Raw genomic sequence first — 18461 nt, forward strand, 5'->3', positions numbered from 1 at the left:
GTGCCGGTGCCGGTGCCTGCGGAGCGGAGCGGGGCGGCGCGGGGGTCGCTCCCGGGCACCCCCGGCCGAAAGGCGGCTGCCAGCCCGGCGGTGTTCAACCCGGGGGCCATGCGGGAGGAAAGCGTGAGCGTGCGGCAGCCGGGAGGTGGCCAAGCGGGGCGCCCGGCCTCGGGGCAGGCACGCCAGCCATTAGCGAAGCCGCTTCGGAGCCGCATGCTTAGCGGCAACTTCAGCCTTTTTTTTTTTTGTATTCGGCTTTCGCTGGTGTCTGGGCAGCGCAGGCTGCGGCGTGCGTCGTACGGCACCCGTGCCTCTTCAGGCAGAGGCTGCCGTTCCCCGTAGCCTGCAGCTATTATTATATTGATCAGAATACTTGCTGTGCACTTCAGCCTCGCGGCTAACTACTCGTTTTGCCACCACCCCAGTACTTTGGCACATCCTCCGTTTCATAAGCACGGCTTATAAATTTCCTCATAACCCGTGGCACAGCGTCTAGCCTGATGCTGTACTTGAGTGTCTTCAACCGGAGATTGTAGTTTGGTCCAGCCTAGAGCAATTATTACATTGATCGGGCTACTTGACGGCAGGTTTAATTTTCAGCTGGATCTCTTGGCTATGTGCACAGCTTGCTGTCACCAAGATCTCCTGGGGTAGTTTACCAGAAGTGCCTGCAACCTGCAATTCACAGATAGTTTTAATGAAAGCGGCCAGGCTGGTGAGACTTTGGGAGGTCCCGAATACTGAAGAGCTGAGGAAGGCAGCTGGCTGGAAATGGAGCTGTGCATTTATTTGATCGTTCCCAATAGGGTTAAAACGCATACTCCTGCTGCCTGTATATATCTCTCTTCACAAATGAGATTACTGAGAATAAACACACTTTAATCCTTTTAAGTGACTGAAAATATAAATAACATCTGCGATTCCCAGAGGAACATCAGGATTGGGTTCTCGGAACAAGTCATTAGTTTAATGTGGGACAATAGGCGTATTCCTAGTGCTAATGTGTGAATGCCCCGAAGAAACATACAGAGTGTCTGCTGGTGATATTGTTACAGTATTCCTAGTGCTGCTTTTGTCTGCCTAGACATTAATATTTAGTGCAGAGAGAGGCTGTGATTGGTTTCCTTCCACAGATCAGACCAGTTCTGGGTGTAATTTACTTGAGCCAGCTCTTAGGCAGTGTAGTGAGGGTCCTGCCTTGGCCCTTTAAGGTCAAATGTTGGTACCAGAATAAGTTTCCCCATTGATGTTTATTTATTGTATGCGGTTTGAGGGACGTTAGCTGCCTGTCTTTATAGTTTGCTTCATCTTTTTTTATACACTTGCAATCTTGCTGGAAAACAATGAGATTTTCGCTAGTGATATGCGTTATATTTTAGTGCTTGTAAATAGAAAGCACTCCTTACATAAAGCATTAGATGCTGTATACATCCTCACGTGTACTACCTTTTCTTTCTTTTCTCTTTGCTCTCTCTCCCTCCCATCAAGGGGAGGCTGTTCATAAGCCTGTTCTTATTGTTATAGAGAGAGGCTGTTAAACTGCTCTCAAAACAAATGCTAAACCACTACTTGTCTGGTCGTTAGCAGATGGTAATGTATTTAAAGGTTGATTGGCTTCCCCTCACCTCTTCTGCCTTATCCTAACTCCTTTTAGAAAGAAACAATTAGCTGTGTCCTGTAGCCAGGGTTAACTGGATCCCAGGGACAAAACAAAGTAGCTGTGGCTTCAGTTTTTTGTCATCACAAAGAAGTGCGCTAAACCTTGCGCAGCAGCCCTCTGCTTCCTCAAGGGTGTTCATCATACACTGTTTTCTTCTAACTTTATTGATCTGGTAATACAGAACTTCATCCAAGACTTTGGGAGTTATGTTTCCCAATGTTTTATGTGGCGGGTGCCCCTGTAATGGTTTTACTGGTCTGTTTTGCAGACTCAGTGGCATATGGCATGAGAAAGTGTGGGACCTTGACTGTACATATGTACATCTTTGTGTGTGCACCTGAAGACATTCTTCTGCTGTTTGTGTGCTTGGATTTGCTGTTCTTTGTTTTTTTTGTAGTTCCAGTCTGGCCCATCTCAGAGGACGGTTGAGTTGCAGAGTCCCACAGGCTTGTGTTTTAGCAGGCGTAGCTTTGCGGAACATAAAAGGACGATGTTGTTGTACCCAGCTGCTGTTCTTGCTGTCGGTTTGCCAGTTCCAGGATGAATTCCTTGGCCTCCTGCTTTCCCTGCAGCCCCCAACCCGGTTTGCTTATTTGTGTCTGTAAAGAACATGAGAAAGAGCTGTTCTTACATATGCTGGTGCACAGGGGGCTGTTGTTCTGTTTGACCCTTTGCACTGCTTCCCAAGGAGGGATGCTCTGCATGTTTTCGTTCCCACCCTTTGTATAACAACTCAGAACTGCAACCCTTTATGGTCATTAAAAAAACCCCACCACTGTCTCCTGGGGCTAGCGTGGTCATGGAGCACCGCTTTTTATGAACACTGACATGGCTGAATGATGCGCCATGTATTGCTCCCAGCCATCCTCCATCTTCTAACCCAAGTCAGCAGGTACCGCTTGCAGCTGGGAGAGTAAAGGGAAGCTTTGGGGCTGGTCTGGAGTAAATTTAACTGGGGTCCAGCCCAGGCCTTAAGGCTCAGCCACCTCTAAACCTGTAGCAAGATACCTTAAGCACTCTGCTGCGGCATCCTCTGCTATAATAAACAGGTGGGGACCTGACCTGAAGAGTCGTCTCATTGTCTGTGATGTGGCTGAACACTGTTATAGCAACTGAGGGCACTGAAGAGGACACTGCAGTGTGCACAGCTAGACTAGTCTATTGCTCAGATGACTTCTGTAGGCAAGGGTGTCTCGAAAGCCTGAGGTTTGCAAGACTCTTTAAGCTTAACGTACTTAATAACTGTTTAATGACTGAGGGTTTTTTCGTGATGACTATGTCAGGGAGTATATGCAAGTTCTTGTGGCGTCATCTTAAATTTGGGCTTGCCAGTAACAAAGGCTTGCCAGCCTTCCATCTCAAAGGGAGAAAGATTTGATCTCGCTGAGTTGTTATAACCTGTAATGTACCAGCTCCCAAGTACCAACTCCCAAGAAGACTGTTCTTGTTTCCTACCATGAGATGGATGGAAATTTTCAATTTCTGTAAGGAACAACTTTTCTGACTCATCTCTAAGGTTGCTGGAATCACTGGGGTGTGTTCAGCTGAGTGTGTACTTTAGAGGGCAGTTTGAAGTTTTAAGGATTGAACAGAGTGAGACACTTCAAATATGTCAATATCCAGGCAGACGATGCAAGGCATACCTCCTGGTCTAATCCTCATCGAGGATGGGAGTTTGAACAAGTAATCTCCAAGAGACCAAATCTTAGCATCTCTGGATCTCTAATCCCTTCCCATTGTCTACAACATTTCTTTCAGAATTGTCGTCCTTTTCTGCAAAAGCTTTTATTTCTTGGCCATTAGCCACATTTCCTTCTCTGGATATTAATCTAATCTAGTCTTTGGAGTATCCTCTGACTGGTCTCTATTCAAACATACCATCTTGCCTCGCGGTGGTTGCATTCAACGTTTGGCAGCCTCTGGAAGGACACAGTGATCATCACATCCACTGTTACTTCTCCAGGCCTGCCTGGATCCCTTAGACCATTTCCTTCAGGCCACTGGGCCACCTCTCTTGGACAGCTGAAGCAGAACGTTGCCAAAGCAGAACATAATCTCCCTCATTCACATCTGATGACACTACCCATCTTTTAAATCGTGGGATTCATTTTAGGGAAAGAGTAGGGAGAAGAAGAGATTGATTTGTGAAGGTCTTTCAGAGCAAGAAGCAGTGGGAAATGGGGATCTGGAGAAAGGATGTAAATGGGGAACAGTATGACTGGAGCAACGTGATGGTGTCAGTCTTAACTGATGTATCTTTTTAGTGGAGTGGGTGAAAGGGATTGTGGCAAGGGGGGAGGCATGATACTTTTGTTAGACAGGCTGTCATGGAAGTTAGGGTGGCAAATGATGAAAGGCCTGGAGAAGGGTTACTGGGACAGAAAGAGGATGAATCCTCATGATATAGCTAAAACAGATGTAGAAAGGTGTAAGTATGGTCTGGATTTCTTAGGAATAGGAAAAGAAAGGAGTAATGACCTTTGTACCGTGCTCTGTCACCTTATCTGGGACTGTGCATGATCCTTGGATTAGTGGGAACTCTCCCCTGTCACACAGAAGCAGTTTTAGCTTTTAGGATCATAACATAACATCTGGGAGGGGCCTTCAGACCATGTCTATTTGTCCTAGAAGTGCTGTGTAGTAAGGGTTACTTTCATTTAACCCATTCTGTTTCTATGCTTGTACCAATGACACTGCTTTGATGTTGGGTAACGGCACCCTCTGCGGAACTGTATGTGACCTTTTAGGAGAATGGTACTGTCTTGCATAAGCTGGTGATAGTCAGCTGCTAAATGGTGTTGTAAAAAAGGGTTACAGCTCTGCCTTTTCTAGGTGTTATCTTTTGTTTAATAATCCAAGGGGAAAAAATCTGATTGCTTTTTGATATTTTTTGTTTGTTTGTGTCTTAACTATAAAGGATGTTTTTAGGACTTCTGCTCATTGCGCTTTATTACTGATGAATAAAAGGTGTTAAAAAACATACTCCTGTGACTGCCACACAAACAACATAAGTGTATCTGGTGCATGTGGACTGATGTCAGGGAGAATAAGTATTTGCCCAACACTTTGTGATCCTATCTTCCAGCTTTTAGGAAGGAGAGAATAAATGCCTGCCAGCCCTTCCTCTTAGCAGTCCTTTATAATGAAATATAGTCTGTCATAATTTTGAGGGATTTTGTAAACTTTTCCCCAAAGTCTTAGGAAAACTTGGTGAACTGAGTGGGCTAAATGCATATTACTGCCATGCCCATAGGAGAGGAATAAGAGTTTAGCAGAGTGCATGGAGCAACATCAGTTTAAGAATAACAGAAAAGCTAAAATAATCATTTATTTCCGTGTGAGAAGACCTGGGAAGGTTCTTGCACAAGACCATTGCTTCATGCAGCATGAGTTTAAGCTGTCTCACATTGGAGTGTCGGTGGAAGTAGGTTTAGAATAAATCAATAAAATGAATAGTAACAAATCACCAGGATCAGATGTTACTCCCAAAAGACTTCTAAAGGAACTCAGATATGAAATTGCTGAACTCCTAACAGTGGTGTGTAATCTATCATATAAATCAGCTTCAGTGGCAGAGGAAGGCGGAAAATGTGATGCCAATTAAAAGAAATGGTTCTATTTGGGGAACATCTAAGCAATAAGGCTGTCATTTTACCAATACATTATTCCAGCATAAACTGGCGTTGTAGTCAAAAGAAGCAGCTCAGCCTTCCCCCACCACTCATTTCTGCCACTGCACTGGTCCCTCTGTGCCTCTACAGCCTGTCATGTGATTCTGTAGCAGACCCAAGTACCAAGCTGGTCCTAGCTGATGCTAACCTAGGAAATACTAAATTATTGGTTTTAAGACAGATCAGTCTCCTGATCCACTTGATCTGTCAGTGGCACAAAATTTGCCCCTGACACAGGGAGAGGGTGGCAGGGAGTAGGAGATGTGCAGGTGACAGCAGGAGAGAAGGACTGGTGCCTTTAGCAGCTGGACTCGCTTGCAGGAGTTTGATTAGATGCAAAACTGCAGCATAAAGATATGACTTTGTGCTGGGAAATTGAGTGGCAGTACAATAAAAGTAGAAGGAAGAAATGCATGCAGAAATATTGTACTGAGGGAATGGAAGCATTCTTTTTCCAGAGGTAAGTCAGATCTTATGTATCCCGTAGAGCTGCTAAAGATTTGAAGGAGTATGAGGGTATATATGGTCCAGTCTGCCTATATCTTAGATTTGTATTTCCAGAATGCTTTTGATAAAGTCCTTTGCCAAAAGTCCTTAAAGAAATTTAAAGATCCTTTTGATAAGGAAGAAGGTGCTTTTCAGGGCTGATGATGACTTAAAAGGAGAAAATGAAAGGTAAAAGTAAATTGTCAGTGTTTAAAATGGAGAGGAGTCACCACTGAAGACTGGCTGCTGCTGAGTGCGAGATGGAAACTAAGGTAACAGCATGTGCTGATAATATTAAATGGTTGAGAGTCTCATGATAAATGAAGCCATGGTTTCATTTTTGGTGGCCATGCAAGGTTCTGTTCTTGTACACCCTATTATCCCAACCTCTGACTGCCTTTTTGAGCTGTCTTGTTGTCCTGTCATCATGCTGACAAACTTTGCTTAGGTCTCTCTGCGAGGTAAGTTAGATCAGAAAGCTGATCCAACTCTAAAATAGCCTCATGAAAGTAGTAAGAATGGGACAGTGTAGGACTGGGAAAATGACTTGGGAGTGGGCCCCCTCAAACCAGCCCTGTGGCTGAAGGAAGATGAAAGGAATAAAAATCTGTGTGACTGCATGATAAAATCGCAGATGAGATCCAAGTTTGAAAAATGTGAAGCAATGCATTTTCTAACATGGAGAAAAGGAAATCTTTATTATACATATTCAGCAGAGGTGCTGAATTGGCTAATATCATGCAGAAAATAGGTCTTTGGAGATAGTGTGGATAGTTCTTGGAAATTTTTGATCAGCACTGATCAAAAAGGCAAACTGTATTTGGGACAATTAGGAAAGAAGACAAGCAAGAACCATAGTTATACCATTGTATAACTGTGTAATATGGTATGTAGAATATGGTTTCTTCTTCTTCCCCAGCTCAGAAGGCTTGTAAATGAACTAAAAAAAAACCTTGAAAAGGTCAGCAAAGGTGATTAGAAGTGTAGATTAAATACATCTAAGAATAAATAGTCTCGGTCTGGTCATCATAGAAAAAGAATTTCTGTAAAGGAGGCATATGGTGATCTATGAGACTGAATTGTGTCTGGAAGGTGAGTATGGAAAGATTATTCATAGTTTCTCGTAATGTGGGAAGTGTTTTATAACAGCAAAGTTATGGGGTTTATAACTAATAAAGATAAGTTCTTTCCTGATAATGATGCACAGCTAAACTGTGAAACTCATTGTTGTGAGGATTTTGTGGAACCCAAAGTTTGGAAGGGTTTAAAAACAAATTAGGCAAAATCCTGGCAAAAACTCTATCACTGCAGTGATGTTGATACAATTTCCAGTTTGGAAAGTCTACACTGCTGGTTGCTGGAAGCTAGGAGGGTGTAACAGAGAAAGATAACTCTGTATTTGTAGTCTTCTTAGTTTTTTTTCTTCCCCAGGGCATCCTCTGTTGGCCCCTGTCAAAGACTTGGTTCTATTTTATGGGTGTCTTTGATATGACCCAGTGTATCACATGCAGCACATTGCAGTTTGGAAGCAACTAATCAGAATCTAAGGTTATAATATGATACAAGTTCCTTCAGGTAGGACAACTGAGCAAATTACCAGTTCAGTTGGCATCAGAGAATGAACAGTTTTCTGCTGAATGGCTTTGCAAATGGCGTGGTGAGGCCTGGAGTTGGGACAAGAGAAGCAGGAGCGCTGGGCATAGCATGAGATTGGGACCAAGGCTGCCAGCAGTGACACTGGCTTCTGCTCAAATGGGAAGATCCAATGTCCTCTGGTTGTCCTCCTGTTCATTGCCATGTAGCCCCTTCACCTCTGCTATACTTGGTTTGACCTTCTGCCAAGTAGCTCTAAGGATCTTAGCAGGAAACTTTTTTTTTCTTCCTTTAGTAGGATTATTTTCTGTCACATTAGTGAGCTGAATCAGCTTGCAGAAGGAGCACCATGTCTGGGATTCACTACAGACAGCGTGTCACACGCTGCGGTGCTTAAGCTAATAGGAAATGCCAGCGAGGGGAATATGTCTAAGATGCTGTCTCCTGGCAGGAGCTCAGACAGTTATTTCTGGGAAATGAGGACTTGGAGCCTGAAAAAGGTTTCTTTTGCACTTGGGCACGAAAGCTTGTTTAGGGCAAACTTTTGGAAAGGCAGAGCTGGGAATGCTGCTCCTGGATTGTCTCACCATTACATCCAGTGACTGGGAAACTAGAGGCAGCATGGGGAATGATGAACATCCTTAGTGATCAGGACTCTTGTCTTTATGATCAGGACTTTCACTGTAGAAACTGATGGTATTTTTTCAGTTTATCACAACAAATACTTTTCATGGTGTAAGTACGCCTCCCAAAGTAGACCCTTTCAAGGAGGAAAAGGAACTGAGGTAGCCATCAGACAAACACATGGTTTCAGTGTGCCCAGGAGCACCTGGGCACCTTTGGGCACCTAAATAAATTTTTTTGTATGCTGTGCAAGAATAGCTTGGGGCAATGGTAGGGCCCCAAGTGTTTAATGTGTTTTGTGTTTGAGTGAAATTTGCAGAAGAAAAAGCTACCCATTATATATGTCAATTAGATCATAGTATTCTTAGTTCCTCAGTCTCTTCTCTGTAATTCTGTGTTCATTATAGCTAGTTGTCACCTTTTGCTATGTGAGAAAGTGATAAGGAGCTGTCATGAAAGCCTAGTGTGAAACCATTTATTATGAATATGTGCATTGTAGACATTATGAGGGGTTTTGATGATCTTAATGGTTTAAGCAGAAAGGAATTGGGAAGTGCAGGTCTAGCAGGAGAACTTTTTTAGGGAAGATAAATAATTTTCTTTAGACAGTGAAAAAGGCTTTTCATTTTAAAGTCATAAAAAGCAGAATGTGTTAATTTGTTATACTGCAAAATAGACTTGGGTGATATAAACATTTTGATGAGGTACCTGGAAGACAAGTTGTTTTGACACTGGGAATTTGGTAAGGCTTCTGGAAAGCTAATGTGACCCTAAAGAGTTTTAATCCGTTATTTGTAAAATCACTTTGCCCTAATGACGTTGGAAGTCTAGGTGATAAAAATTATCAAACCAATGGAGTAAGTATTTCAAATATATGAAAGGATATATGGTCATATATATCTCTAAATTAACAGATGCATTAGGTAGCTGAGATTATAGAGAGACATGTTTGTGTATTTGAGAAATAATTCTGTAGAACTCTTTTCAGAATGGTGCTTTTGATAATTCCTAATTGTCTGGTGGTGTTAAGCCAAGAAGTGAGTATGGAAGGGATAAAAAATACTTGCAAGGTTTTATTTTATAAAAATGCTTGTATTTTAGTGTTAAGAAGAGTAGCAGAGGTTGCCTCTTAGTTTCCACTTTAGTCTGAATCCTTTTCTAATCGCTTGAGTGTGGCTGGTCAGCATCAAATCTAGCAGAAATAACTAGTGTTCCCAGGTCAGAAGGCTGGCACTGAGGGCCATAAAAGCAAAAAAGAAAACTGAGTCACTGCACAGTGGTGATGCCAAGGAGATCTCTCTCGGCAAGGGGGATGTCATCTTAGAAGTACGCCAACCACTTGGGTTGATGCCCTGTCTGGCTTAAACGCTACACTGGAGGTTGGGTCAGTTCCATGGCTGCAGGTCTGGAGATGAAGCAGGCCAGTTCCCTTCTGTTGCAACTGATGTCATACTGGTTCTAGTGAGCTGTAAGAATGTCAAAGGCTTAGCAAAAGGTTATAGCCAAATTCTGAAATGAGTCTAAACTGTGGTAACTCTTACTGACGTCTGTCCACTGGAGACCCATTCCCCTGCAGCAGTGGGATCAAACCACCAAGTGTGAAATGTATGAAGGGAGAGGACAACCCCTACTGTGAAGATGACACAACTTTCTAGATCCTCTCAGCCCCCAGATACAGCCCTGTCTTCAAGTTTTCCCAGAATGTGGCTCATTGAAACTGACTAATTATAAAACATATACAGTTATCTCAAAGCTGCTGTTTCTAGTAGAGGAAAAGTGAGACCTGATTTGTGAGTGAGTAGCGTGAGAGGAATAGCAACAGATGGTGTGTGGGTTGGCAGGTCAGTTAACTGTGAGAATAGGAACTGGAAATGCAAAACTGAAATACCAGCGTTGCTGCTTCTTATGAAGTGTCCGCACGTCCTATTCCTTCAGCAGGAGCCACAGACCATCCAGTCCTTCAGGAACCCCAGCCATGGGGCCCTTCACCACAGATCTCCCATCTTCCCTAGGTATTTACTCGTTCTCACCACTTAGCGTTGCTCTCCTTTCCTTCCTTCTTAAGGCTTTTTGCTATCAAACCCTGACCTGCAGACTGTAGAAAAACTGGACACTGTCTTCAATGCTCTCTTTCTGTGTTCCTCTTCCACAACACAGAGCTTCACCACCTGCTGGCATAAGTAGGGGTGTTTGTCCATTAATGACTCCTGTGTTGCTATTAGCACTTAGTGTGATGGCTGATAAGTCGGAAGCTTGTGCTCAGAATACAGCAAAGCACTCCTTGCCAAGAGCAGACTCTCTGTAATGTTATAAAACTCAGAGACGGTGCTCTGAAATTCAGATGTGTTTGGAAGTAAACTTTCACAGAGTGGGGGAGTTTTTACGTAAGAATGCTGAAAACATAAAACTGTATCCTGACATACTTGCTGCATCTTTGAGTCCAAGAATACAGTTCATGCACTGTCTTCAGGGTTTGAATTCCAGTGTTTCCAGTGCTCAAAGTTGCTATAATACAATGATTTTCTTGTGAGATTAACATTTTCTGAGGAATATAAAGAGCGTGTTCATTCCCCGCCCACAGGGTGGAAGGATGGATTCACTGAAGACCTGTGCTTTGAGGTTGTGTATTAAGAATCTGAAAGAAATCTGTTCTTCAAAGCTGCTTTTTTCCCCTTGTGAACTAAATTTACTCTCATGCTGTTAATTCCTCCTTCCCCCGCAATCCTTCTTAACATGCCCTGAGTTCAAACGGTTTCACGGTATTATGGAAGTAGCAGCCTCGGTCTTTTTGTGAGCAAGAGCGGGACTGGTTTTGGCTATAGCCAAACACAATTATCATTACTTTACTAAACTCCCTGTCATGCTGCCTGTTAATACGGTTAGGTGATACTTTGTTGTGTAGTGTGCTGATGCAGTCGTTTTCTTTCCTGCCTTACCATTTTCTGTAAATCCCTGTGCTCAGAGGACACCCAGGGAAATTAAGAACAAAAAGCCACAACCCAAGACCTATTTGTGAACCATTAATTGGAATAGATTTCTGCCTATTTCCCGATGCGTAGTGCCTGATGAGGCTTTCTGCGGGCTCTTAAGACCTCCCTTAATAGCTGCAAACCCTGAGCTGCATTACAGCACTGAATGCCTCTGCTTGCTGTTTAGTTGAATAAACGCAACTGCTTGAGAAAGCCTGTCTGTGGCATTGGCAAACTGCTGCCAACACACCCCGGATTATCAAGTGCAGCGGAGCTTGCCTCTGCCTTGCCCCAACGCTGGCTGCTGCCTTCTCTATCATGTCCAAGTTAAAAAGAGGGGAAAGAGCAGCTGTGGCAGCAGCTACTGAAGGCCAGATTTGCTGTGTGCTGGATGAGGTTGGCGGAGGATTCTGCTGTGGTTTGTGTTACGTTGCTAGGTTTTGATTTTAGTGGGCAAGTCAGAAGATCGGCTGTTGGATGTAGGAATAGATGGCTGTAGTAAGAATACTTTTGTGAGAGTAGAGGGGCCTGTCTAAAAAGGAGATGATGGAGCAGAATGCGCTTGGCATAAATTCAGAAGCTTCTTGCATTAACTGCAGTTGGTAAGCTCATAATGCAGGCTTTAAATTGGTGTTGCTTTTTTAGAAGGAAAGGCTTGATCCGGTATGATATCAGTTGGGGTACATAACACCTTTTAGGAGAGTCTATGTGGTTGGCACTGGAGACAAATCGGCTTGTTTTCTTAAAGTCAATTTTGATCCTTTCAGAGATTGAAATAGGAGTAGAATTACAGCACTTTGACAGCCAAACGTTTCTCGTGAGATGTCAGTAACCCTCCTGGAGTATAGCTGGTTCTGGCAGAAAGAGCTTTTCGCAATAGCATCAGTTACTGTAATAAAGTAAATTGCTTGTCCCATCTTTTAGACAAGGTGAAAAATACCGATGTGAGTTGTACCTGTGGGATGTGCAGCTCACATCACCATCTCCTGAGCCAGGCTGAGATCATGAGATGACCTTGTCTCAGTTCAGAAATGCTTGTGAGATCCTTCCGAAACCAAATCAGTACTGTTTCTCTGAAGTGAAAATGTGATGGCTTGTTTTCAAGGACACTGAGCGCAGAAACATTCTGGGGTGGGAGGACGAGGAAAATAGATCAATGTAAATAAAGTGACAGCATTGATGGATCTAATTTTGATGGAAGCTAATAATAAAAAACTTAGGCTTTCTTGTGACAGCATTTGGGATGAATTGTGATTTTATTCCTTTGCTTGAACTTGGGTTTTGATGGAGATAGAAATTGCCAGAATCAGGGATGTAATCATGGAGAAATCATGCTGTCTGACCTGGGACTGCTAGAGGCTTTTATACCTCACTTTCTATTGCTTTTCAATTTCTTTCCTTTTTCTTCTGCACCCTGCATCCCCCTCCTGCCATTATCCCTCCTCTTCCTCCTGCCCACAAGGCTCTACTGACTCCCCAAGCAGCCTTTCTTTAACCCTCCCCACCCCCATTTCTTAGGATTTAGGGCTGGTTGACCTCTCTCTAGGAACCACTGCAGCCAAAACCAGAAAGCCAGATAGGGGTTTTGTTCTTTCCCAGTCATGAATTCAGAGCCCTGGCATCAATAAAATAATGAAACCCTTGTTGGTTTTCATTCCCTGCCACGATAGGAGCCTTGTCCATGGGATTTTGTTTGTCGTTACTGTTAGTACATCATGGGGGATGCACAGCCACAAGCTGGAAGCAAACAAACAACAGCGAAAAACAACCACAAACAAATAGCATTTGTCAGATCCCTGTTGTCAAGGGGTTTTCATTCAAAGTCTTAAAGCAGCAGTGAACGTGCAGCGTTGCCCCAAAACATGGAAACCGCCAACGACAGGCAAATGCAAACATTTCGCCTGTTAAGATGACTACAGCTTCTCCTCTTACTGTTGCGTTGCTGCCTGTAGAGACAACTCTGTAACGGGCAGGTGGAAAATTGCCGTCCTGGTATGTGCCAGCGAGCAGTTTCAGGGAGGCGGCAACTGGGTGCTTTAGAAATTCAGCACACGCACACGCACCCCACTTCCCGGCAGGTGGAACGCCTCCTCACCTCCACCTTCAGCGGCACGGGCATGAACAAGGAGCCTGCATAGGGGCGGCTGAGTAATTCTTAGGACGGGCAAACAGACGCAGACCTCTGGCCTGCTGGAGCCCAGCCTGACTGCAAGGAAGCGGCCCTGGCCGTGCTGCGGGCTCCTCGCTGTCCCCTCCTTGTGACAGCAGCGTAGGGCTCTTGGGCCACACGCAGCTTGCAAACGCTTTGAAGATGGCATCTGTGCTGGGGCTGCGTGCTCTGCCCAGTGAGGCTGCTGGGTGGAGGGAGCCCTTCCCCAAGGCGGGGAGAGAGCGTGGGGAGCCATTGCCATCGTGGGGCCTCCTGGACCCCTGAGGTTTGCTGTGGGCAGAAGCCCCAGAGCACACACGTAGAGATTTTGGGATGTGGTCCGTTGGGAAACCTGGGCGTGTGGGGCAAGCTACGTCTAAACCTGCAGGCAGGGGAGGGTGTCTGCCAGCTGAAGCTGGGCTTCTCCCATGTGTTCCCCAGACGTTCAGTACTCTCCTGAATATTTCTCTTCCATTGCAAAGCAGCAAGAAAGCATTTTCCTGAGGTCTATCCTGGTGTGGTATGTTGTGGTTTAACCCCAGCCAGCAACTAAGCACCATGCAGCCGCTTGCTCGTTTTCCCCCCACCCAGTGGGATGGGGGAGAGAATCGGGAAGAGAAGTAAAACTTGTGGACTGAGATAAGAACAGTTTAACAGAACAGAAAGGAAGAAACTAATAATGATAATTATAACAATATTAAAATGACAATAGTAATAATAAAAGGATAGGAATGTACAAGTGATGCACAATGCAATTGCTCACCACCTGCTGACCGATGCCCAGGTAGTTCCCGAGCAGCGATCCCCCCCAGCCCCTCCCCCCCGCCCCCATTTATGTACTGGACATGACATCACATGGTATGGAATACCCCTTTGGCCAGTTTGGGTCAGCTGCCCTGGCTGTGTCCCCTCCCAACTTCTTGTGCTCCTGCAGCATTTCTGCAGGCTGGGCATGAGAAGCTGAAAAATCCTTGACTTAGTCTAAACATTACTTAGCAACAACTGAAAACATCAGTGTGTTATCGACATTCTTCTTATACAGAACCCAAAACATAGCATTATACCAGCTAAGAAGACAATTAACTGTATCCCAGCTGAAACCAGGACAGGTTTCACTGGGTTGAGGCAAATTTTGTTACAGGCTCCAGTGTGATGGCCCTTCTCTCTAGGCAAAAGTTTTGGCACATCTTACCAGTTGCTTGTGCCACTTACGTAAATATTTTGAACAGTTTTTTTTCTTTGATGTGTGTATATAGGTTGTGTTAGTATAAACGAGAATCTGATCTCCCTACTCGGGTGAGGGTTTTGACATGCAGATGGGCCATAGGGTATTTGATTTAACATCTCAGTTTAAAGGACTGGAAATTTGTTCAGGGAATCAAGGTTAGCGAGATGCAATTTGGGAAGTTACAACTATGTTCTTGATTACAAAGAATGATAAATCTTTAATAACAGTTTGCTAAAAGTGTCTGAAAAACAAGAAAATGCCATCAGCTTTGCAAGAAACTGATGTATTGGGTGTTCTTGACAAATGGAGAGCATTCAGATCCTCCTAGAGGGTATGGTCATGTAGGTCTGGGATGAGGGAGTTTACAGCAAAGGGCAGGAGCAGTTGCCCAAAGTGCTGCTATTTGTAGTGTTAGCAGGAAGGCCAGCTCCTCTTCTGAACCCCTGTGACTTAGGGGAGTCCTGGGTATGAATTTGGGCAGAGAGACTAGGAAAGTCTGTCATTAGACCATATACAAGCTCCACTGAGGTCACTGTCAGGATTTTGTGTTCCCTGCTGCAGAGGATGGCAGCTCTGTATGATCAAGCTCCAAACTGAACAAAAAAAAAGGCAGCCTTTGTATTTATTTTAAAATAATTAGATGTTGTTAATAGTTTTTGGATACTCTCATTTCAAATGGGAAGTGAATGCACCACTTCCCCTACTAATCTGTGAATCCAGAGATTCACAACATTTGGCTTGACTATTCATGATTTATTTACTTTTTAAAATTCAGACATAGGCATGTGTGTGATGATTTATTCCTCCTTGTAATTGGATACAGTGATTAAATGAGCTTGCATATTATACTTCATTGTCCTTCTGGGATGTGGGCTGCTGTGTCTTTAAAACAGCCGCTCCTAATGGAATTGATTCCAGCTCCTATATATTTACTGTAATCGGTGATGTGTTTCTAAAAACTGATTTGGAAAATTGCTTTTAAATATATGTTCTTACATAGGAAGTATTTAGCTAGCTGAGGAGTGGTACATAATCCTCAGAGTCTTTCTTTGAGATGCTTTGCTACCTCCTCTGACAGGCACTCTTTAGTAAAAATAAATACATGCTCACTATTTTGTAACCTGCAAGAAGCTATAGGTAGTGTTACATCTAGCAGAAGTGTCTACCGGGCTGCAGCCATGGACAAGTGATTGCAGTCTGAGACTGTCATCATGTTAATTGAAGATTTTCCATAGACTAGCCAGGGATGATATAGAAAGGATACTGCTTCTTAGTAAGAAAAAATTTAAAAATTAGTTTTTATAATTGGCCTTAATGACTAACTGAATAAGCAAAGCTGTTTAATGAAAAAAAAAACCCCAAACATTATTTGCAGAAACAAATGCAGAAAGATAATGAGTTACCATTTTGCATATATACAGGCATTCAGAAGCCACAATGGCTGTGACTGGTGCTATGCAAACACAAAGTAAAACACAGTGGTCTGCCCTGGCAATTTATAGGGGTCACCAAGAGAAGACCCAGCAACCTGGTGGAGCAGAGAGATGGGAACAGCAGTGATGGGAAGCCTTGTTAGAGAAACTGGGTATGGACACAGTTTGCAGTATTTTAAATACAGAGGGTATCTCAGTGATGCTAGTAGTCCCAGCGTTTGAGATTGTATCTTTTAATCAAAAAAACCCCAGTCCTACCAGCGGCAGCTTGAGATACTATCACTACATCTCCTTTAGCTGAGTTATTTTATGTCTACAGACATAGCTGTGCTTAATGGCAGGCTTTACTTCAGCGAGACAATAATTTGTCTCTCTCTTCCACAGATGCACTTACTCCCATTACTTATAGGAACATAGTGTCTTTGAGAATTTGCTGCCCTGTCTTAAATTTCATTGAAATTTGTTGACAGATTCAAAGGTTACAGGAATAAGGGAGAGTAAGACTGACAGACAGTACAGTTGCAAAAGCCGTTTTCCTTTGGGGAGCAAGAAAGAAAAAGAAGAAATGCTGAAGGGAAGTAGAAAGTATGCAGTTGTCAGCCTATTTAATGTGAAGAGGGTTTGGAAATTTGATAGGGAAAGGTGATTTGCAGTGGGATAACCATCTGAATCTCACATTTGGTGGTGTTGGCCTCACTGGCAGGAGGCCAAATGCACTGGTATTGTCTGTCTACGTTGCGGAGGGATGAGCAGAACGGGAGCGAGGACACCGGGTTTGTACTCTCAGCCTTGGCAGGTACCTCCTGCCTCTGCTGAGCTCGTGTCTGCCTCCCTTTCTCTGTACACTGGAAAAATAAAGCTCGTTTTATAAAAACTGTGCTGGCACTTATGGCCAAAAAGAGCTATAGAAATGAAAGATGGCAGCAAGTGCTAGTCATGGCCAGATGTTGTTATGTGTAGTAGTGAAACACGGTCACGGAGCAGATGAGCCAAGAGGCCCAGTTTATTGCAGTATCCTATCTGTTACTGCAGTTCGTGATTTCTGCCTTTATCCTAAACACTGCATCGGATTCATGTACGCTTGTAAACCCTACCTTTCTGCACGTCTCAGCCAAGGAGATTCTTCTGTGCCCTGTCGAAGTCCAAGGAACAGCTGGCAGTGTTGATGAAGGGGTAGAACCTGAACAAACAATTTCTACAATATACAGAATGCATCTCTTGCATTAGATGCTTTCCAATGTGTGCATGAAACATACAGTATCTCATAGGACTTGGAAAAGAAAGATACAAAAGAAGAAAGCTGGACTATACAAGTCCCAAGTTATGCCTATCTGAGAGTCGTATTCTGCATATATTTTTTTGTGACTAAATCAGTAAACAGTGCTAAAAATCTGAAATAATGGCAAAAATGAATATACACCTTCAGAAAATTACCCCACTGGGCTTTTATCCAGTAATTGCTTAATAGCTCCACTTTATGTAACTGAAATAAGTGAGGCCGTCAGATAGATAAAATCCCTGAGTAATTATGGTGCAGCTGAACCAAGGATGTAACACTGAGCTTCCCGATGAGTGAAAATAGGTTGAAAATTGTCAAAACAAAGGTGTTCTTTCACAAAAGTGTAACATTGAACTACTGTGTATTGCAAGCACCAGAAGGTGCTTGCATAAGAACACAGTTCTGCTGCCACAGGGAAATATGCCCATGCAGGTATTTTAATACTCACAAGCAGCTGAACTCCGGATAATGTCTGTTCTCCTGTATGATCTTTAAACTGTGCAAGCAAGAGCCTTTGTTATGCCTTTCATTCTGCTGTCAGTACAGGGTTGTACTGACAAACCTGATAGTTTGAAGTTGTTAGATGTTCTTAATACATACATGGACTATGTACAAGGCATTTTTTATTGCTGTCTTCCATTAAGTTGTAATAATGAGGAGAAAAGCTGTCTTTAATTACATGTTAACCTGTCACTGGAATGATTTGGTGTCTCAGCATAGCAAGTACAATTTCAGGTTCATAATTTAAAGGACATATATAATGTAAATAAGTCTACAATTAATGTAACATTGTGTTTTAACACCACCATCATGAAACTCATCAGGGTTTTTTGGAGCCCATTCACCACATGGGGAAAGCAAAATGCAGCTGCCTTACAAGTGCTCTGACCCTTCTTGTTCTGGTTTTATGCTGTGAAGCTGTGCTTCCCTTCTCCAGGGAGCAGGGAGGAAGGCAGGTGTAGAAATGCAAGATGCAAGTATGGCCCTGTTTGGTTTTTGGGTTCTTTTCGGTGTCATGTCCCTCCTGCTATCCCCATCCCAGTATAAGGAGGTCTCTGCTGTGCGTTGTAGGTATTTAGATATTGCATAAGTTATTTCAGAGGTATCTATCTGAGGTGACCGTCAGCCTGAAGTATTGTACACACTGGGGCAAAATGCTGGAAGTGGCATCCTTCAGTGGTGCAGTGACATTGCAGCATGCTAATGCCTGTCTGGGTCTCCTATGGGGTTTGCAAGATGTGTTCCCTCCTCCTCCTTGCCCCCTGCCCAGCAGAGCCTGTAACACATCACAGCCATGCAGCACCTTTGCTGGGCCTTTTGCCTCCATTTATCAGGTGTTGGCAAGTGAGTTGCTTTTGAGGTTGCATGA

At 43.6% G+C, this 18461-nt stretch overlaps 1 protein-coding gene across 1 annotated transcript in view; it reads left to right on the top strand.

The window, feature by feature from the left end:
* RAPGEF5 (Rap guanine nucleotide exchange factor (GEF) 5) overlaps positions 1–18461 on the top strand; it is a 188113-nt gene that overhangs the window by 123757 nt on the left and 45895 nt on the right. The window lies entirely within an intron of this gene.

Source organism: Haliaeetus leucocephalus, unplaced genomic scaffold (genome assembly GCF_000737465.1).
Source record: "Haliaeetus leucocephalus isolate CR32 unplaced genomic scaffold, Haliaeetus_leucocephalus-4.0 Scaffold566, whole genome shotgun sequence".
Taxonomy (NCBI): Eukaryota; Metazoa; Chordata; class Aves; order Accipitriformes; family Accipitridae; genus Haliaeetus; species Haliaeetus leucocephalus.